This window comes from Asparagus officinalis, chromosome 2 (assembly GCF_001876935.1).
Source record: "Asparagus officinalis chromosome 2, Aspof.V1, whole genome shotgun sequence".
In the NCBI taxonomy this organism is placed as follows: domain Eukaryota; kingdom Viridiplantae; phylum Streptophyta; class Magnoliopsida; order Asparagales; family Asparagaceae; genus Asparagus; species Asparagus officinalis.
In genome coordinates, this window is record NC_033795.1 from 8,664,315 (window position 1) to 8,688,038 (window position 23,724).

General features: G+C 37.8%; 2 long non-coding RNA genes and 1 pseudogene across 2 annotated transcripts in view; 2 read left to right on the forward strand and 1 right to left on the reverse strand.

The window, feature by feature from the left end:
• On the forward strand, positions 373 to 2,140 carry LOC109830147 (annotated as a pseudogene).
• LOC109830148 lies at positions 4,699 to 6,073 on the forward strand. The gene is made up of 3 exons (XR_002244213.1): positions 4,699 to 5,301; positions 5,435 to 5,520; positions 6,030 to 6,073. It is a non-coding gene; the product is annotated as an uncharacterized LOC109830148 (long non-coding RNA).
• LOC109830149 overlaps positions 15,938 to 23,724 on the reverse strand; it is an 8,098-nt gene continuing 311 nt past the window's right edge. Inside the window, exon 2 of the long non-coding RNA XR_002244214.1 lies at positions 15,938 to 16,230. This is a non-coding gene — a long non-coding RNA (uncharacterized LOC109830149). The remainder of the gene's footprint in view (positions 16,231 to 23,724) is intronic.

Sequence of the window (23,724 nt, forward strand, 5' to 3'; positions counted from 1 at the left end):
ACTTTCCCAACACGTGGGTTAATATTTCTCAGTGTCGACGTCACTCCCATGTTTAGGCCGATGTCTCTTTTAGAGGATTATTATAATAATTTATCTGAAAATATCGTAAGCGTCAAAGATCACGTGCAACAAATAATTAAGGCTGCTTCAAGAAGAAGTGACGCGTTAGAAGTCTTAATTTCCTCGACTAAAAAACATCGGCCAACCCTAGCTAGCGAACCTTGAACAGTATTTGCAAACCCTCCACAAATTCTCCATTTAATAATTAAAAAAAAAAACATCATCTAAACCCACATCTCTAACAATTCCTTCTCGTCGTGGAGCCCTCAACCCAACCGCCCTCCTCCTCTATAAATACCGCGTGCTTGATCACCACAATTTATTAATTAAGAACCAACAAAATAATGTCTGCCAAAATGAGCACACTCGTCGTAGCCCTGACCATAACCCTAGCTTGCCTCCTACCGACGCAAACCCGAGCCCAGAACTGCGGTGCGCCGACCTGGTCTCTGCTGCAGCAAGTACGGGCTACTGCGGACCGGCACACCTTACTGCGGTGAACGGATGCCAGTCCGGCCCGTGCCTATAATAAGGCCCCGGCGGGTTGGGCGGCGGAGGTTCGGTCGCCGCAATTGTGACGCCGGCGTTCTTCGACGGGATCAAAGCCCAGGCTGCGGCCAGCTGCGCCGGTAAAGCGTTCTACACGAGGCAGGCGTTTTTGAACGCCGTCGGGTCGTACCCTGCTTTCGGGACGACGGGGACTGCTGATGATTCTAAGAGGGAGATCGCCGCCTTTTTTGCTCACGTCACCCATGAGACCGGATGTGAGTTTTTACTTATTTATTTATTTATACTTTTATTAATTAGCTGACCCTTTTTGTTTCGTAGTTGTCCAAATTTATTTGCTAATGGCACAAAAGTAGGTAGCATCGTTGTTTTAATTAAAGGCCAGGGTTCTTATCGGATCAGCCATCTAGACCTAGTTTTTTAAAGGACAATTACATATAAGAAGTTCATTGTTGAACCTTTAGAGCCTTTTTTTGGGATATAAGTGAAGGAAGTTACTTGTAATTTATCCAATTACAACGTTGGGTTAATAGTGGATGGGCTCCAGTCACCCAGTTGTAAATAGACCTCCTATAATTCTATTACCTACGAATATAAGTTATATAACCACTGCACTATTATTTGCCTAAGGGCGTGTATATCCCTGCGTGAGCTGTATTTATTTACTCCTAAAGGAGTTACGAAAAGGTCCCCTCTCTATCGGAACCAGACAGACAAATAGAACTATTATAAGAGCCTATCTGCAATTAGGTTACGACAAGGGGCCAGCCCACATGTATAATTAAATGAGTTTTTCTATAGAGTGTCCATGGGCACTCTAGCTATAAGAGATCAGAGATATAGAGAGAGATGATTGGAAAGGGGGCCCAACTGATTTGTATTGGGATCGCCTCCCTAATTATCTCTCTCCTCTCTTATAGAATACCCATGAGCACTCTATAGAAAAACCCTAATTAAATAGCTAATTTGTCGCCTATCGATCATCCTCTTTCTCTTGCATGCAGACTTCTGCTACATAGACGAGATCAACGGCGCATCCCACAACTACTGCGACCCAAGCAAAACGCAGTGGCCCTGCAACCCCAGCAAGAAGTACTTCGGCCGGGGCCCACTCCAGATCTCCTGGAACTACAACTACGGCCCCGCCGGCAAGAGCATCGGATTCGACGGCCTCAACAGCCCCGAGACCGTCGGCAACAACAACGTCATCTCCTTCAAGTCTGCTCTCTGGTACTGGTTCAACGCTAACGTGCACCAGATCATTGTTTCCGGTCAAGGGTTCGGTGCTACGATCAGAGCCATCAATGGTGCTGTTGAGTGCGGTGGGAAGGCGCCTGCCGCTGTGAATCAGAGGATTGCGTATTATAAGCAGTATTGCCAGCAGTTTGGTGTTTCTCCGGGGAATAATCTCAGTTGCTAGATGCATGGCTGTGATTGTGTGATCGTACACATGCAGTAGCGAATAAATTGTATGTCCTTGAGTTTGGATATACACGTGGATGTGAGAATAAAATGAATAAGAGAAAGAGTGCATTTTAACTATTATTAAAATCATTGAAGCATATTGCTTTCATCTTTCTTCACTCAAAAAAAAAAAAAACTAAATAAATAAATAAAATAAAAAAGGACTTAATGGCTAGCTATTGTGAACATGCATTGATGAGGTAGTATAAGATTGTTGGGAGCTAGGTTGTGTTAAAGTCTTTACCCTTAATTATAACAAAACTTTGAAGTTATAGTGACTCACGTTGCGGATTCGATTTTATAGAAAACCCTCTTTAAATTCATGGATGATAGGATTTGAATCTGGGTTGCTCTGATATATATCATGTTCAAGTTCTTACTCATTATACCAAAATCTAAAAGTCATAGTGAGAGTTGAGGATTATAGTTTTATATTCTAACAGTTTGGTGTCACGGTAGGAAATAGTATTTGTTGCTAGATCATTGTGTGATGGCTACTTAGAGAGAATAATAGTGAATGATTATATATGCATGAGAATAGAGCTTGTATTAGATTGGATTACAGTTAATTACGTGTTCATTTACTTTTACCCGTTTATTTTTTCTAATAACCCAACCGGGAATCAAATCGAAGACTGTGAAAGGGACATTGAAATCTCTCAACCGCTCAAAATACACACATTGGATTGTACACGTTAACTGTTTATGTCATAAATATGAGACAACGGGCTCTTAAGCAACTTCGAAGTCTTGGACCTTTTCAACTCGACAAACGATCTCCTTTCGGCCCGTTTGGTTGGTTTCCTAAAAATCAAGAAAAGGAAATCGGTACAAGGAAATCAATAAAATAATATTTTTATCCATTTCCATCCCTAAAACTCACCCACAACATCTAATAAAATATTATTTTTATCTTCCAACTCATCTCATTTCATCTCCTTTCTTACATTTAAAAATAAACCAAACACAAGAAATGTGTCACATCATCCAACTCATCACAACTTATCTTATCCCATTTTTAAAAATCACACACATCATCCAATAATATTGTGACAACTCATCTCATCTCATTAAACATTCCTTTCCATCCATTTCCTCAAAAAAAAACAAGAAATTGGTTTCCTTAAGTATGTGTCACATCATCCAATAATATACCTCCAACTCATCTCATCTCATCTATTTTCCTATTTTTAAAAACGAACCAAACACAAACAACCTCAAAACATCATCCAATAATATACCTCCAATTCATTTCCTTATTTTTTTTAACCAACCAAACAACCTCAAAACAATTTTTTTTTAAAATCACTCACATCATCCAATAATAAGTTGACAACTCATCTCATCTTATCTCCTATTCTACAATTTCTTTCTTTTTTAAACCAACCAAACAACCTCAAAACAAATATTATAGGAAATAGGTTTCCTATTCTTTGATTTCCCAAAAAAAATGGCCAAACGAACAGCCCCTCAATGACGAAGCCGACATGATTGAATTCTAGTCAGAAAACAGCCTTCTTTAATTTCATCTCCGTATCGATCGTCAGAATCATTTTGTACAATTAGAGTGGGCTGTGGGCTTCCCTGGCCCAGCTTGGCTTGGCCCGGAACCCGCCCTGCTCTAATCGGACCGGACATCGACCCATGGTTGCGCCCCACGAAGGCAGGGCCCGAGCTGGGCGACTTGTATTTTGTGAACAGCGCGATATTAATAGCATGAGCCCCACTGTTACTTTTCCCTCATGGTGGGAGTAGTTACAATTTACCTGCGCTAAAATTAATACATAAAGAGCAGGAAAATGCGAAGTATACTACAAGAAAACTTGACACAAAGAGATAAAATCCATAAGTGCTTAAATTTTCTCTTTATAACTTTTAGTATGTCAAAAGTTGTATACCTCTTATGCACTGATGTCCCTGTTCTATAGGTGTGTCTGGCAAACTATACAAAACTGTCTAGGATGAGTCCTGCCCAGTTTTGTGCTGAGCTAGTTTTCTTTTGGACCAGCCCCCCTCTGGTCCTAAAGAAAACTGGTTTAGCGGCCAATTTTGTGCTACAAAACATTAGGTCAGCTCTAGCCCTCTCATTTGCCAAACAAGAAACCACTTAAAATTGAGTCAGGTTCAGTCATTACCCAATTTTACAAGATTGCCAAACACACCCTATATACATAACATTAAAAGTAAAATATTGTTTTACACCTATACCTATACAATTTTACATTATTACATCCCCACTGTTTAGCATGTAAGCTCAAAAATGGAGAGCCAATGGCTCTCTTAATTATTATTATTATTATTATTTTAAATTCAAACCCATGGATGGAGCCCAGCCCACCGTGGTGTAGCTAGCCAGCTTGATCTGGGCTTGACCTATGCTAGTCCTGGGTCGAGCTAGGTGCATGGAATACGCCGATTCTCAGTTTTTAAGTGCCAAATATGATATCTTCTGCAGTTCTTCCTCTCTGCTAAAGCACCACAACTAGTAACAAAATATATCGACTGTACTTGGCAAATAGAGAGAATTAATTTGTCTCGGCAAGAAAGAGTATGTGTTGTTAGAAGAAAGACCAATCTTGCGGAGCAACAGTGTTTAGCTTATAAATATCGGTTTATTTTCAGTAGTTTAAGATGTCGTCTGTACACAGAGGCGTAGCTACGTTGAACTTGCCCTGGGCAGCTGCCCAGGGCAAGAAAATGATTTTTTTTTAATATGTTTAATATTTTAATTTTTTTGGCCACGTATCAGCGCCCCACCCCTTTTATTTCTCGGTTTTCTCCCGACTCCCCCTGTCCCCCAAATCCCAATATTTCGAAACGAAGCGCAGAGAATAGAAAAGGGGCCAAAAAAAAGCTAGGGCTTCGAGCCTTCGAGTCTCCGACGACCGCCCCCACTCTCCGAGACTCCGACGACCGCAAATCCCCTCTCCGAGACTCCGTCGGCGACCGCAAATCCCCTCTCCGAGAAGGCTTCGACAGTTCGACGATCGCAAATCCCCTCTCCGAAGACTCCGTCGACGACCGCGGACCGCCCCCACTCTCCGAGACTCCGACAGTCCGACGACCGCCCCCAGTCGCCTCCCAGAGCAAGCCCTCAACCAGTCGACGCCGATCCCAAGCTCTCCGACGAGTGACGACGACCGCCCTGAGTCCACGACCAAGTCCTCGCCGGAATCGACCTCCTCCTCGCCTCCCGGACTCAACATTGAGAAGTACGTTCTTGCAAGCCATTTGTGCGGGCCCTGCGGGGGACTATGGGGTAAAATTTTGGTAAGCCAAGTATTATACCACTCTCTTTTATAAAAGTCGGTTAATTCAATCTAAGCTCAAGCTATATATTAAAAAAAAATATTTTTGCAGGATCATGTGAATGATATTGACATTGTTTATTTGTTTATAATAGAGTATGCAAGGCAGAGGTTTCAACAATACTGGTTGAAGAAGTTTGATGCCCTGGATTGCACAACGTTTTAGGCTCGACCTCGACTGGTACGCCCTCCTCCAGCTCCCTCACCCTCATGTTAGTTCTATGACACTTCCTGTTAGTTCTGTGGTGTTTCCTGTTAGTTCTGTCTTCTTTTTAGTTAGTTCTGTATCTGTTAATTCTGTTGTTAATTCTATTTATGCCTGTTAGTTCTTTTAATATCCTAATAACAATCTATTAATTTTTCAAGCTAAAATGCCTGTTTCGACTGCAAGCACGGAACGAGCATTTTCAGCAATGAAACTCATAAAAACATCATTGCGCAACAAGATGGGTGATGAAATGCTTGCTAATAACATGATACTTTATATTGAAAAAGAAATTACTTCCAGCCTCGACACAGAAGAAATAGTAGAGGAGTTTGATTCACGACATACTCGTAGAGCTCGACTTAGATAGATACTTTTGTTAATTTTTGTATCTCATATTTTGAATGTGTATGATACAACTTTGTCTTTTTTATCAATATCTAATCAAAGCACTCTTAGTTTGTTTATTTTTTTTTGCTTTGGAGAATTTTCGCCCAGGGCAAACAAAATTCCTGGCTACGCCACTGTCTGTACATATCATATTTTTGGTATTATGTTGTTAGTTTCAATTAGTCTATAGAAAACTTAATTTCTCTTGACCAAATGTATGGCTGACTTTGGTTCTTGCTTACATCCATGTCAACGGTGAATGACGGCAAGGCCCTCTCTTCATCTTCATGGATATTTGTAAGAAGAAGGTCCTACATCCCTAGCAAGAGAAATTATTCTTTCTATCTACTAATTTATATGGTACAGTTCGTATCCTTTTTTTGTAAACATACTTTTGTTTCTAATGAACATGGAATACCCCTTGTTTTTCTCTCAAAAAAAAGAAAAAAAGAAAGAAAATGTGTTAGAGAAGTGACCAGAGAAATATATCATTCGGTTCAATTTGAAAATTGAACCGAACCGAGCCAAACATATTTAAAAATTGAATTGAAGCGTCAAGATTCTGTTGGTTTAGTCGATTTATTCAGGTTCAATTTGATCAATGCTCTTCCCATCTTGCGTATAACTGAATCGTCACTCACAATGACTTTCAACCATTTTTCACGGGAGTCGTCACTGCAAATATTTAAAGAGGATTTTGTACCATTAATTGTTGCAACTCCAACTGATGCATGCAAACTCAGCAAAACAAATACTTGCAACTAGGTAAAATAACCCCTAGTTACATTATATATGTTGTGATTGTAATCAGTCCACTTGCGAAGCTATCAAATGGCACTCAATACTACCTATCACAGGCTTGCTCTCCTCCTCCAAGAGTAGTAATTTAGTGGAGAAGCCAGACCTGAGGGGTAGTGGGGGGAAATAAAGTGTAAATGAATAAATATTTATAAATCCATTTATATAGGTTCATTAATAAACTCCAACATCAAAAGGAAGGCCTTTATAGTTGTTCTCAATGAGTTTTCATATTCTGGAATCTTTATATGATCAACTCATTTTCAATCGCATAAACAACATCTTTCTCCATACAAGTAACCAAACAATCATTCAACCATCTCACATTTTTTTTTTGAACCTGAGAAACAGGGTGAGGTATCCTGTTCATTTGAATATATTAATAGAAGATAGAAGAATGTACATACTTCTTCTCTAGATGATGGTGAGATCAGTGAGAGAGGTGGGTAGGGAGCGGACCATAGTCGTCACCTACCACACCACACCAACCGATTCCATCATCTAAAGAAGGCAAAAGGAAACCAAAAATAGACAACGTTTCATAAGGATCATAGAAAACACTACAATACTGATAAGAGACTGTAAATGCTTGGCACTGATAGCCCCTAACCAAAAGGGAACAAAAAAACACCCAAAGTCAACAAAGCATGTCTTGAATGCCACTCAGGATACAGATGTTAGCTGCTGCGGAGGCTCTCCCCTGCATCCCCTGAGGAAGACTTCTTCGCTAGGTTCTGGAGGCCGAGATTAAGGGCTGCCCTACGAAGCCTCCTCGCCGTCCTGTCATCTTCTTCACCTGTCCAGAAAAGTGAGAATCTCGCAATATTAGATGCAGCTAATAGCGAGTTAGGGGGAGTATCTCTGAAAATTAAAGAGTTCCTTGTAAACCATATCCACCAACAGAAACAAGGCAACAAGATCTTCCAAAAGGTTTTGATATTCAGGCAAATGTTGGGTAATTGATAGAGCAACAGCAGCTTTTCCATGTTTAAAGGCCAGCAGTTTGCTGGGAAATGTGGGAGAAGGTGATTCCATACTTCATGAGCAAAAGAGCAGTGTATAAATAAATGGTCATGGGACTCCGTCTCCCGATGACATAATGGACAACTTGGATCACCGCTCCAACCTTTTTTGATCAAATTATCTTTGGTATTCAATTTCCCTTTAGAGATGATCCAGAGGTGGATTTTTACCTTAAGGGGAATGTTGGATTTCCATATTAACTTGAAAAACTGGGATTTAAAACCCCCTGAAGAAGTAAAAGAGTAAAGGGATTTTACAGAGAAAGCGCCCGATGGGTGAAGAGGCCACCATAAGGAGTCTTGTTCGGATGGGCCACCTGGAGATAGATGTTCTAGGAAGGAGTGGAGATGAATAACATCATCCCTCTCTCTTGGGGAAGATCCCCTTCTAATAATAGGATGCCAAAGCCATGAACCATATGCCCATCTACCTTGCGAACTGATGCTACAATTACTCGAGAAGGCAAGCTTGTAAGCATGGGGAAAGAGGCTGCTAAGGGTGTTAGCTGCTGCCCATTTGTCATGCCAAAAACTGCTCGAAGTACCATTACCGACATTCCATCTGACAATGCTGAAGAAAGTGGATTGAGCTGAGAGAAGGTCCTGGAAAAATCTTGAGTGTGCCAACTTCGGATGATTAGCAAAAGGGTTAGCTCCATGTTTGGAATATATAGAAAAAAACACTTCACTGAGGAATGATGATCTATCCCAAATTTTCCAGATCCATTTGGAGAGGAGGGCTGAATTAAAGGAGGGGATATCAATCACCCCAAGCCCACCTTCAACTTTGGGTTTACATACTATACCCCAGTTAATGAGGCACTTGGATCTAGAGAAGCTGTGGCTGCCATTCCAGAGGAAATTTCTTCTGATTTTATCAATGGCCTTGGAGACCCATATCGGCAACTTGAAGAAAGACATGTAATAAAGGGGAATAGAGGAGAGCACTGAGTTCAGCAATGTTAATCTGCCTCCTATTGAAAGAGTTTTGTTCTTCCATAAAGATAGCTTTTTTTTAAAAGATTCTAGGAGAGGTTGCCACTCTCTTTTGGATAGAGATCCCCTTTTCAGGGGGAGACCCAGATAAGAGAAAGGGAGGGTACCGACTGCACAGTTGAGGGTTTCAGCCAGGAAATTGCCTTTATGAGGGATTTTCCCAAGATAGTACAGATTGGATTTCTGAGGGTTAGCACAAAGCCCTGAAATGCTGGCAAAAATTGAAAGAATGGATTTGAGAGTTACCATATCAGAGGAGTTAGCCCTGGAGAAGATCAGGGTGTCGTCCGCAAATTGAATAGATCTGATGGAATTGAGTTTACCTTTCAATTTGAGATCGGAAAGGTCACCTGCATCTGCACTGCATTTAAGCATCCTACTGAGGACATCCGTCACAAGCAGGAAGAGGAGAGGGGAGAGGGGGTCTCCTTGCTTGAGACCCCTGAAGCATTTGAAGAAAGAGGTTGGGGAGCCATTGACCAATACGGCAGATTTAGAGGATGAAATGATATGGTGAATCCAGGAACACCATTTGGGGCCAAAGCCTCTGGCTTCAAGAAGGGAAAGGAGAAAGGACCAGTCGACACAGTCAAAAGCCTTATAAAAATCAACTTTAATGGCACACACCTCTTTTTTCCCAGAAGAACAGAAATTTATCATTTCGTGGCCTAACAGAAAAGAATCCAGGGAGGATTTACCTTCTTGAAAGGCAGATTGAGAGTTGTCTATAAGCAAGTGGAGAACTTTTCTAAGCCTATTAGACAGGACTTTAGAAAATATCTTACATGAGTTGTTGATCAAGCTTATGGGCCGGAAATCTTTGGGGGAAAAAGCATCTGCCTTTTTGGGGATGAGGCAGATATGGGAGTAGTTGATGTTGTGGAGAGACTGGGGGTGAGAGAATAGACCTTGAATGAAGTCGAAGACATCAGATTTAATAACTGGCCAAAACTTTTGATAAAAGAGAATAGGAAGGCCATCTGGTCCTGGGGATTTGTCAGGGTGAAGGCCAAAAACTGCTTCAGTGATTTCTTGTTGGGAGAAGGGGAGATCGAGGGAGGCTAAGTCTAGGAGGCCTGAAGGGTATAAGAGATTCCAGTTGGGTCTCAAGCTAGAGGCAGGTGGTTTGCTGTATAGATTAGAAAAAAAAGGAAAGGAAAGATAGCTTAATATCACTATCAGAGGAGATGATTGAATCATTTATAATGAGATGGGGAATAAAATTTTTTCTGCGGTGACAACAACTCAGCCTTCTTTCAACCATCTCACATTTTATTGCGCAATCGAGTTTTCATGATTTTCATAGCTGAAAGTTCTCTTTATGCAGTTATTATAGCAACAGGTAAAAGTAATGCTAACTTGACAATCAAATGTATTAATGGATATGCAAGATTTCTCCATGTTTTCACCAACTTCTTAATTTGCAGGGTCGACAATTGCCCTCGACTCTGAAAATGTCGAGTTGGTTATCAAGTGCCATAAGCTTACCGGAGGAGAACTCCGTAGGATAAAATTGAGCAAGTCAAATAGGTACTTTTTCTAGTCAGAAGCTGCAAAACTATTATCTGGATTCAACCATATTGAATCAATCATATTGAGCTCCTTCAGTTGCATATTGATAATGGCATAAAATAGCTCAACACAATAATGGTGTAAACTAGTAATCTTCTAAATTAATTTTAATGTTGTAACAGTTTCCAAAATTTGAGACTTCATGTAATATATAATGCTTCTCATCCACATCTCTCATCCTCTGTAGCCGCTCTTTGGAAGCACCAACCAATTTACGAACTCATTAAACCAAAAAGTACAAAATTTCCACGAGACAATTTCGATTTTTGTACGTGGAAGAAGAGTATGATTGCAATGTTGGCAAGATCTCTTTTGAAAATATTCTCTACGTGTCATATCTCGATCACTTGGATGGTAGGACTATATTCTTTCTCGTTTTCTAGGATCGTTTGGAAGTTTACTTAAATTTAGCTCAATCCATTGTTGCTTCAAAGAAACTCTCGAAATTGTCTTGGTGGTTAATTATGTTCTCTAGAAGTAGATGATTGCCCCTTTCCTTGTACCTGTCATTGCCCTTGTTCTGAAATTTGGTTTTCTTTTCACAAATTTATCATGGCCTATTTAGAAAATATACGACCAAGTAATTTTATGTATAGTTAAAATTAAATAAACTCTTAATACAAATTGAGATAAATAAATGGTAATGTAGAAAATAAATATTCCACTAACAGGTTGATGGATAATCATAATATTAGTTTAACAAGAACTGCAAACAATTATTTACTAACTATTAATTCAACTATGTTATATGAATTATAAATAATAATAAAAAATAAACAAGTAATGAAATAAGAAGTCAAAACACCTAACTTTGATAATAGTTCCTTTGCATCTTAGAACCTTAAGGTACCGTTTGGCAAAGGGTTAAGTGAGGGGTTAAGGAGACTTAACCCCTTCTTAACCTGCCAAACACAACAAATCTATATAAGGGTTAAAGTGAGTTAACCATCCATAATTTGCCAAACATAAAAAATATAGAAGGGTTAAGTTAACCCCTCTAGAGGGGTTAAAATGAGTTAACCCCTCAAAATGAGGGGTTTACTAATACTCCTATTTAGATGGAATAAGAGTTAACCCTTCTAATTATAAAGAAAATAGTCAAAATCATTGTTATTCCCAAACACTAAAACTGATCATAAGGGCTAAAATAAAACTTATTTAACGGGTTAATAATTTAGTCCTTCGGATTATCAAATGGGCTAAGTACATTAATCCTTCTATTTAACCCATCTTCATTAACCCTTTGTCAAACGGGGCCTTAGACTTTAAAACCCGTCAAAAGTATCTCAAACACAAATGTAATGCAATTCTTTTTGTGTAACCTTATGCGAAGATAATTTGAACATATAAAGTCAAGAAATTAGAGGGTTTACCTAATATTTGTCTCCAAAATGTTGATTCTGCCTTGGTCCTTTTCAAATGGCAGCGAGCCATCCCTATGCGTGTTTTCTTTTCCGATTTTTTATTTTACACTGTATCGGTAATTAGAGATGAAAATTCCGAATTTGATTAGAGATAGGATAAGGGTTGGGCTTCACTAAATGGGGATTGGGTTTAGTAATGGATATTCGCCTAGTAATGGCAATTGGGCCTAATTAGTTGGGTCCTATTAGTGTTAAATCTTAAGTGGGCGCAGTATAAATGTTATATATCAATAGGAAATATAACGCATGTATATGTATGAGGTATACACCCAATAAAATTCCAAGGGGTACAATTGCTCACGATGGAATGCAAGTGGCTCAAACCACCGTCGGTAATCTGGATGGTTGGGAGATCCTAATATGACTCTCACAATCAGATGTTTAATTCTGTAGTAGCTCCGCCTAATTCTAATGCACGAAATATCGTCCGGTTTCAGTGTTTTAAGTACTAATGTGAAAGATTGGTCTTCTAACTTTAAGTTGATTTTCAAACTTTACTTTCTTTTCTCTCTTTACAAAAGCTTCACCAGATAGCATCCTGATTTGGAAGACATCAGACTTCAACTTTAACTACGACATTCCAAAGTCATGTTCCCGTGATAGCTACGAACTGGAAAAATATTGCATTTGTGTACAAAAATGCATTCATCCTTCTTCGGTGTTATTTGGTGCAATGATCACATTAAAATAATGAGCATCAGTTTGCTACACTCGTGTATTTATGAGCAAAAGGTTTCGTAAAAACAACTCCTCCAAAGCCTATATTTCTAAATCTCTATGGAAGCAGTAATTACACAAATAATCTATAGAACATATTAAAAGCGGTCCTTTTGATCATTGTGAGACACTTTTTTTAAAATTTTTTGAAATGCTCTTACATCTGAAAAAATTAAGGAAAAATTTGTAAAATAGACCTATTTTGCTAAATATTTAGCAAAACAGAACGCTTTGCTAAATATTTAGCAAAATAGACCTCTTTTTGGCCAACAGGCCAAAAAGAGACCGATTTTGCAAAACAGACCATTCGAAACATACGGGACTGGTAGTATTATTTCGATACAACAAATGACGAACACAGGAGATGCAATCACTACGCTAAACCTTTTTAACTAGTGTGATGCTGACGCTAATCCTTGTCTACCCAATTACATCAAAGGTTCAAAAACTGAGCAGAGTCAACTAAAGTCATGCGCACCCATAATATTGCAAAGGGAAATTTTGCAAAATAGTTCGTTTTTACTAATTATTTAGTAAAATAGACCGTTTTGCTAAATAATTAGCAAAATAGACCTCTTTTTGGCCAACAGGCCAAAAAGAGGTCTATTTTGCAAAACAGCTCAGAAAACATACGGGACTAGTAGTCCCGTATGTTTTAATCACGGATTAGTAAACTCAGAAATTTTCACAAAACATTGAGATGAACTCAGAAAACATACGGGACTACTAGTCCCGTATGTTTTCTGAGTCACTAATCAGTGATTAAGTTGGCCCTAAACATACGGGACTAGTAGTCCCGTATGTTTTCTGAGTCTTATTTTTTAAAATCGATCACTTTTTTTCAAAAGAGGTCTATTTTGCTAATTATTTAGTAAAACGGTCTATTTTGCTAAATAATTAGCAAAATAGACTATTTTGCAAAATTTCCCTATTGCAAAATTCCCTCCATAAATAAAGCCCAACCCATAAGGTAAGGGGATCAATCATAAACCAGCTGGCCGGCGACAGCTGCTAAGGTAGGCGTTTCTCGATGCGGCCGCGGATAACCCGTGCTTCAGAACTTCAGGGGCTGATGATTCCAAGAGGGAGGTGACTCCGTTCTTTTGCTCATGCAACTCATGAAACTGGATGTGAGTTTGGAGTGTTAATTTTGATTTTTTTTTTTTTTGAGCTAAAATTTTCTAAACTATTTTTGCTACTTTTAAGTTAAACCTTTTTCTTTCTTTTTCTACCCGTGGATCCCACATGAGTTTCCCATCTCTTTCCGAATTTGTTTGTACACAACAAATTAAACTAATTTAGGAAGGATTCCATTTTGGACAAAGAATGTACTTATGAGATTAACTATGGAACAAAGTGACACATGTCATTTTCTTGGGGGTCCAATTAAGATCACTGAGTGTCATATAGACGCATCACTTGTCCTCTCATAATTAATTTTAAGTCTGAACTTAATTTTCATAATTTAGGATTTAACACGGTTTTTTATTAATTCAATCTTAGTACCACCTAAAAAATAAATATGTTACTAATTTAAGAGAAACGTTTATGAGTTCACATTTTTAGGACACTAGAAATGTCATCCCACCTAGAAAAAAGAATAGGGATCATCTAAGAATCGTCCGCACATGAACGGGTGGTTTTGAGCCACATATGAGGAGGGCAAATCACTATTTTTCACATGTGCGGCTCAAGACTGTCTGCTTGCAGGCGGATGATTCTAAGAGGATCCACATTGTAGGAAAAATTTCAGAAATATATCAAACTTGAAAAAAAGACTACAAAATGCCCTCACAACCACACACATAGGGAGAGAAAATTACAACTTTTCACATGTGAGACATAGAACCGCTTGCTTGTATGCAGGCGGTTCTAAGAGCATCTATGCTCTTGGAAAAACTAAAGAAACGTGTCAAACTCGGGAAAAAAACCACAGAGATGTTCTCACACTTGAAAGAGCTGGTTTTCACAAACTTGGCAGCTAAAATAATGAACGCTCGAGTACTTAAGAACAACTATTTACAAAAGGACAGCCAAAACTTAGAACTCATAGGTCTCAATCTTCAGAAGAGAATTAACGGTTACAAAACAAAAAAAACTATAACATACAAATGAATAGTCAAAATTATTACTACAAATCCATTCCAAAAAAAAGATAGAAAAAAAGGAAAAGAAGTAAAAATAATTGAAAAAAAATCCTTTTAACAATATTGACAGCATCTTAATTAATTCTTAAACTTCATCTGTAACGTACAGCGCAATCATCTTCTAGTGTCCCGGGCCATCTGGGCTCGGCCCAGCCGGCAACCTCGCCATCCAACGCGACAACGTCGACCTCATCTTCTCGTATGCATCCGGGTTCGGGTACGCCAAAATATTCGCCCGCCCGTTTACACACTCGGGCGCCGGCCTAGCATCCGCAAACTCCATGGTCAAAACCATCCATAACAATAAGCTAACCATCAAAATCACAAATTTCCTTTGAGAATTCATCACGAAAGAGGTAAATATTGAAACGAGACGTTGTACTGTGTATGATATTATTGAAATGAGAAGTTTGTGGGTATTTATAAGTTCGTTGGACTTGTTTGTGCAGCAAAACTTTGGACTAGGTTTCTTGTTGACCAAGCGGTCGGATTTGGACCGATTTCAAGTTCCAGCATTGACTTGCCGAATGCTAATTAAGCACGGGTTGTGATGTAATTGGTGACGAGTTTTTCCTCCAACTTTCTATGCTTTTATTTGTCAGACCGTGCAACCGAGTAATTCACAAGGTAGTTGGTGGATTGTTGTGTTTGGATTTGTACTTTAGTATATATACAGTTTGATCATGCAACCGAGTAATTCACAAGGTAGTTGGTGGGTTGTTGTGTTTGGATTGGCATGTGACATATACAGTTTGCAATTGATTGATGTTTGCCTTGAGAATTTTGTATAGGTTACGGTTATTAATACAGATGGATTATGGTAATAAACAGCGGGACGGCGTCTCATTGAGAGGAGACTCAAAAGGATTATTCTTGTGATATACAAGCTTTTGCCATTAGGGAATCCAGAGTAAAACAAATAAAAGAACAAGAAGGATAAGAATATCAGCTCAACCTGCTTGCGTTTAAGAAGCATGGGTGTGTTCGTCAATCACCCTAAAACCAGACCAGGACCAAAGCTGATCCTGTGGCTAGTCCTGTTTTAAACAAAACCAGTTTATGATGCTAAATTTAGCATTAGAAAAACTAGGTCGATGTTTGCTCGCTGTTACCCCCCAACACAATTTCCCCTAAAATAGATCCAGGATCAAACTTGACCCTATTTTAAGGAGTTTCCAAACACACCAGAGGGGAAATTGCAAACAGTGCACACCAAAAGAATTAAACTCTTACGTCCAACGCACATTCAAGAACTCAAAACTTGACAGGCTTTGAGTAACATTTTCCCACGTCTGTAAATCCAAATCCTATTTGAAGCTAGTCAAAATTTCAGGAACAGCAATAATGCCTCGAAGCACTTTTTTGTATCAATTACCATGACAATCAGATCAACAAATAAAACATGCCAAAAGAATACAAGAAAACATGCAATTCTATTTATCCAAAGAAAAGAGAGAAAAAGATATAACTCTTCCTATTTGCTTTTCAAAAGTATAATACACAAAAGGGGTACAAAATCAACCATCCTTCTCTCTTCACCAAAAAACCCCACAGGTTGCTGCAACTGACAGGTTAGGGTCCAATCCAAAACTCAACTCGCCACACTGCAAATAGGGAAACCTGCAAAAGAAGCAGATTTGCATCGATTCCAATGGGAGCAATCTTTAAAAAAAACATATATTTAACCAAAAGCATGATATTGTATTTTCTGATTTATCTTGAATGTCAATAGTTAAAGATCAATGTATAATGTAAACAGTTTGAGAATAGCATTATCAAATAAACGATTCAGCGATGATGACTATAGTTCTATAAATAACTAGGCAGGTGGTGCTTAGTAATAATAACTTTAACATCTTTATATTCGAACTGGTATTGTGGTCTTAACCATGGCAAAGGAAGGCCATGCTCCCCAACTATTCTGACCATTGAGCAATAAGCAACATCAATATGGGAGCAGGCTAAGAGCAGCATGCTTGATGTAAATTATATGGTAGGAATTCATTCTACCACTCTGCTCCATGAGTTGTCTAAGCCTATGATTTTCCTTCTCTATTCTCTAGAGAGAGACTGCTTAATTGAATTGCGCCTCAAACCTCAACTATTTGACTGCTCAGACCGAGCTTTTCTTTTTTTCAGATCCTCTCTTGATAACTTTCAGGCACTGTTTTTTATCTATATAAACAATGAGTCTATGATGGCAATTCTTGTTAGTTCTCTAAGCAACAAGTTTTTCTTTACTCACCCCTTCTCCCATCAGTTGATCAATATTTACCAATACAATTCCATTTTACCCGTTTTTGCTCCCATAGCCAAAAGAACCAACACATTTCTGAACCACTTGCTAAATTCTCTAGCAAGCGACCTTGTTAAGTACCTTACAAAGGTTTCTAATCATGTCAAAGAGCTGACAAAAAAGCATGTGGGATTTGAGGGAAAGGGGGATGATAAAGAGAAAAAATTGCACAGCTGAAACACTGAAGAAAGCTAATACACCCAGTAGAAGGTTGCTTCTGGCGCACAGCAACAGCAGATCAAAAAGGCAATGAAATTATAAGCAACTGCAAGACAATAAGTTGGAGGTGTTGTCGTGATTTCTCCTTCAACTGTTGGCCTAAGTATGTTATTCAGATGAATGCATTAATATACTTGAAGGATTTGTACAATGAGGGTCATTTTGATGCTGTGTTAGTGGAGCTGCCTCTAACCTCTGATGAGATGCCAATTGCACTCACAGAACAAGGACAAAAAGAGTCAAATCGTGGCACTGCAAATTTCAATACATCATAGATGATGGCATAGCCAGTGTCATTCAAGAGTTGTCTGGAGTACCATTCTAATCACAGATATCAACTCCTATGTTAAAGATTTCCAATTAGATCAAGTGCTCCGGATCGTGGCATCAAAGGATAACACCAGAAAAGGTTCAGAGAGAGATATCCAGGAAGATGCAATTGAAGGAGGACAAGGATGTGCAATTACATGCCAATGTTATAGTCAACTTCTCAAGATTTTCTAGTTGTTATTGGATGACCTATGGGAAAATTTATATCTGTTGAGAGTTGGATCCACATCCTATAGGCATAATAAACCAGATAAGGATAATTCCTTTAATTCCTGGCTTCAGAAAAAAGTTTGTAAATGAGTGTGACGGCTTACTGTTGGCACTCTAACCGAGACACATCCACAAAGAAGAATCATATTGGCAAGCTTGTTGTCCAGTAACTAAGAATGTCATTACTCTACAACCTCCCATAGCAGGCTACTGAGAGTGTTCTCTTTATTGCTCTTTTTTACCCTAAATCTTCGATATTAAAAAATATGAATTCATAAAGGCACTGGATGGGGTTAAATTTATTTGACAAATGTAGAGTTTAATGACATAGAGGAGCCTTCACACTCAGGATGCTTTCATAGAAAGCCTACAAGCAACATGCTTACTATAACCTGACAATGAACATATAAGAGTGTTATTGGTATGCATAGAAGATGCATGATGTCATTAGAGAAATGGCATTACAAACAACCAATGTTACATTAAACGCTGAGCGCTTCTAGACGTCGGACTTGGCGCCCAACGCTTAGTCGCCTAGGTGGGCGCCTAAGCGGTTTCTGGGCGTTTTTTTTCTTTCTTCATTAAAGTGGTGGTCGATGAGGTTTTGCTGAAGGTCGGAGGAGGTAGTGGAGGTGTTCATATTTGGAGGTTAATGGAGTTTGGAGGATGTGTAGGCTACGACACATAAAATCGCAATCAATGCCTACAGGGTGCAATCCACGTAAGCAGACAATGCTCACCTAAACGCTCGTAATATCTAGGTGGGCAGCCTAAATACCGCCTAGACGTTAGGCGCTAGTTAGGCGGCCTAGGTACCGTCTAGGCCTAGGTACCGTCTAGGCCTAGGCGTACGCCTAAGCGGACTAGGCGGAGGTTTTTTAAAACAGTGCAAACAACTTCAGATCATGAAGAGAACAAATATAAATACGGATACTAGGGAATAGGACATTGAAAATTAATGCCCGATTCCTTACTACTATGGAACATATGGGTATTGAGGGTTATCATAAAGTTATGAGATGGATAGATTTTATTGCAAACCTAGAAGAAGAAGCAAGTAGAAGAAAATATACAAGTAAAAGAAAATATCCTCAAAAGGAAGGCAACGAACATAGCTTTGCTCCTGTTAAAGGCAAGATGAAGTGAGAAGCAGAAGAAAAAATAGCTCAAAGCAAGAAGCTCAATGCTCCTAGGGACATTGGAAAATGCCTATGTAATTCAAGAACATTGTAGTTTAAAATTGGTATAATACCGTTTTACTCGAAGATGTCTAAATAATCTCTGGAAGAAACTGCAAAAAATGCGAGTTTCCACTCAACACACTAATGCTTATCTATCAGCATTGGAAAAATCAACATTGATAATATCAAAGGTATGAAAAATCAAAAAGAGCAAATGCAAGATTCTTTAGATTCAAGCTCTAGAAATCTAAGATCAATTCTAGAGAAAATTGAAATCAAAGATCTGGCTGTTACCAAGATTGATGACTTTGTCGAACTAGTCAACTACTTTAAGTTTGATATTTTAAAATATCAAACAAAAAAAAAATTAAAGGACATGTTCGACAGTTATCAGCGCAACCTGATTGTTGATCAGGCAATGCCATCTTATTTTGAAAAATTAAAAGATGATGGAGTAAATTCATTGTTCAAGTCAGCTTCACATGTCCTATTAAATCAATATGATCGACTATGGGTACTAGCCAGTTTTGAGCTCATACCCTCCCATAACATAAATATCAAAAAAGTCTAGTACATAAATTATATCTTTACAAAACTAGACCAGAAGAATATAAATCCCTTATTCCTGATAAATGTAGTCAGACACTTGAAAAAACAGAAAAATTTCAAAGAGTATTCGAGTTCACTATACACGCGATATGGGAAGAACGTAATGTACTCAAATACTATCCTTCCTACCAGATTTGGAGGCTCGAACCCTCGGTAAGGGAGCCCCATTTCAGGAAAGATTCCAGGAATGATTGGAAAAAAGGAAAGATTCCAGGAAAAATTGGAAGAACGTAAAGTTTTCTAGACAATAAAATAAAAATTGGAAAAAAAAGGAAAGATTCCAGGAAAGAAAAAATTTGTGGTAAAACCCTAAGTCTCTAAAAGAACCTATAAATGTTTCATATGCTAAGAAATAGGCCACTATGCTAACGAATGTCCTAAAAAGAAAGGTACAAATGAAATAATTATAGATGACATTGAAGACTTTACCTTGTACAGGTTAACCAACTCCAAATTGATTCCGATAATTCTTATTATGAATTAGTAACGGAATCAGATACAGATGGTGATGAGGACTATAATTATCCTCAAATCTATATGATGAATAAAGAGTCTAGCAGTATATCAGGTGAAGATATAGTCTTCCGAAACTGATATACATGATCTCCAAGGGGAGAGATTCTGTCTAAAATTAGCCATTCCTAAACCTCATCGTCAAGATGTTTATAGGAAAACATGTATTTTTAATATTAAATTGCTTAATAAACATTATTTCATATTTGATAGGGTAGATGGAAATATCGAACTATATGGGGAAGATAGTTTTAAAAGTTGTTCTTGAATAGTGGATTTATTCCATCATCTTTCAGCTTTTCAAAATAAGATAGCATTGCCTGATCATCAATCATGTTGCGCTCATAACTGTCGAACATGTCCTTTAATTTTCTGCCTGATATTTTGAAATATCAAACTTAAAATAGTTGACTAGTTCGACAAAGTCATCAATCTTGGTAACTGTCAGATCTTTGATTTTAATTTCCTCTAGAATTAATCTCAGATTTCTAGAGCTTGAACCCAAAGAATCTTGCATTTGCTCTTTTTGATTTTTCATTGCCTTTGACATTGTCAAGATTGATTTGCTTATGAGGTTTTTCACTATGCTTTTGCACCTGTGGTATTCTTTCTCAAGGTCCTGAATCTTACTATTCTTTTCCTTGATAACTTTTTCTAATGCTCATAGACAAGCATTAATGTCGGGAGTGAAACTCGCATTTCTTATAATTTCTTCCAAAGATTATTTACTGCATTGCAGATTGCTTCGGGTAAACTGGTATTATGCCAGTTTTTGACTACAATGTCCTTGAATTGCAGAGGTCTTTTCCAATGTCCCTGAGGAGCATTAGGCTTCTTGCTTTGAGCTATTTTTTCTTCTGCTTCTTGCTTCGTCTTAACTTTAACAGGAACAAAACTATTTTCGATTGCCTCTCTTTTGAGGATCTCGCCAGTATTTGATGCACCTGATGCAATGTGGACATTCATATATATATTGTCAGGTGTCGTAATTATTTTAACATATTCAGCTAGTTGATGTATATTTTCTTCTACTTGCAGCTTCTTCTAGGTTTGCAATAAAACCTATCCACCTCATAACTTCATGATAACCCTCAATATCCATATTTCCCGTAGTAGTAAGGAATCAAGCATAATTTCAATGTCATGTTCCCTATTGTCTGTATTTATACACTTATTGAGGATTTGAGATATTTGTAGTAGTAGGAGTGTTTCATCCATACTTGCTCCTTTACCTCAAGTTGAGGGAGAATAGGTGCTTTGCCTTTATCCGAAGGCTTATTGGAAAAAGAACTAGCCATGCCTAGGGAGAAAATCAGCACCAATATTAGTGACTCTAGGAATATATCGAACTTTATAAATATAGTTTTCTAACTCCATGGACCATCTAATCCTCCGCACGTTCTTCTCAATTAAAAAATATCTTTTTTTGAGAAACTGTGTTACAGCTTGATTATCCATTTTAATAATGAACTCGAATGATAATAAATATACTTTAAGGAATTATTAGTATTTTTAATAGCAGTAATTCCTTATCATATGTGACATAATTTTTCTCTGGTCTCTTAAATTTCTTAGAGCAATATGCACATATTTCGAGATCCAATTGGCTGATATTTGCCCTTGATTCAGGCTTTGATACCAATCTTGAGCGGGGATGCGTAGGCGAAAGTGCAAACAAAATTTCGGCTCAATGTGTATCTGAGCCATCATTTTGTATAACCAATATATCCCTAGACTGTGTCTGATAAAAGATTTTTTATTCCTTTATTTCCGCTTTGATGTTGGCAATTTCTTATAATTGCTCATCATTGAGTGTAATTTTAATTTTTTCCGTGTCCCATCAGGTCACGCACTTATTATTTCTCTTTATATTTCTTCTGTTCTTCAGTAAGTTTATTCTGAAGTGAAAATAATCTTTTCGGAGAAATTGGGTATACACCTCCCAGAATTTAGTGAGCCCAAAGTCCAAAAAGCTTTACAGATCATTCAGAGTTTTAAAGTTATCTTTAAACTCTTTGATCTTTGTGATAATGTGTCTTTAATTCAATGTGACCACTCTTAATTTTTTCCTAAAAATTTGATACTCTTTCATATGAGTTATCTTTTAAGGGAATAAAATAATACCATGATTGAGCAATAGCTGAGCTACTGCTATCAAGTGTTCTTTGTATTCTTCCTTAGTTTTAGAGAACACAAGGATGTCATCTATGTAGACGACGACAAACATTAAATGTCCAAAAATACTATTCATCCATTTCTGGAATATTTGTGAAGCATTTTCGAGTCCAAATGACATGATGTTCCATTCATAATATCCTCCATTAGGATAGCTGAATGTCGTTAGCCTTTTACTTTCTTCATCTTTTATTTTTATTGGTCAGAATCCAGATTTTGCATCAAATTTGCTAAATCATCTGACATCTCGAATTCTATGCAATAGCAATTAACTATTAGGGATGAAGAATCCATCAAATTTAGCGACTTCATTAACCTTTTTATAGTTAATGACCATCCTTGCTTTTCCTCTCTTTTGCTCAACATGATTTCTTACCAAGAAAACAGGAGAAGAATGATTTGATTGTATTTTTTGAATCAGATTGAGTTTGAGAAGCTCTGCTATTTGAACAATAGACAGTGAAAAGAGGTGGAACAAGGTAAAGAAAGTACAACGGACGCAAATGAGATTAAGGAGTTACCTATCAGCGCTTTCAGTTGTCCCAATCTCACAATCTTAATTCTTAATGCTCCAGTACAACAGGATTGGGTACTTGGACCTATCCCACAGCGGCTTGGATTTTTTATTAAAATTTTTGGTAGATAAAATGGCAATTTTCAAACCTTTTGGGGACTAAAGAAAAATAATCCTAACCTATTATTCTTTCAGTTAAATAATGTCTTCTTGCTACATTAGATTCTCTCTCCTTTTGCTTCTAAATTAAAGATGTGAGATCGGATTATAGAAAGTCCCAAGTTTAGGGACAAACTACAGCCTCAAGAAATCACTTCTTAAACTACTATTAATTTCTTATGATTTTATAAAGATAACGAGCGTTTTGAAAACAAGAGAGGAAAGTGGATGTCAAATCCTTGAATATTAGTGCTGAGGAAGCTACAAGAGAAAGCTATAAAGTTTTGAAAGCATAAATTACATGAAATGACCTTAGCCCAATCAGTCACTAGAATGAATGATTTATGTGTGAATGGTGAAGAATAATTTTAAAGACTAACTCCAAGCAATGGAGCCCAGACTAATTGGTATGAATGACAATTATCATCAACTTGTTAAGTAAATAGTGTAAACAATTCACATAAAGATCTTTACGTGTATTAACCTCCAAAATGAAAATTTTGATTATTAACATGTTAACAAAGAGCATTATAAGGGGATTAATTCAGGTATAAAAATGGAAATTAAGTTCCCAAAAGTGTGCAATTTAGGAATCGTGAAAATATAAATTAAGCCCTCAATGTTTCAAATGCATAACCATGCTCATTCCATGTGCCAACTTGATACACAACATGCTTCATAATGGAAATGTTGTTCACAAGATATCACAAATGAAATTTACAAGTTGAGCTAAGATTCTAAGAAGTTTCAAGCATAAAGTATGGCTAGTAAGCATACAATTCTTCCCTCTATCGAAACCATGCAGGCCATTACTTAGAGGTTTTGTATACATACAAAATAGAAATTTCACCGCGCTTTGATTTATTTATCCAAGTCATCAACAATAACAATACATCCCTACACAGAAT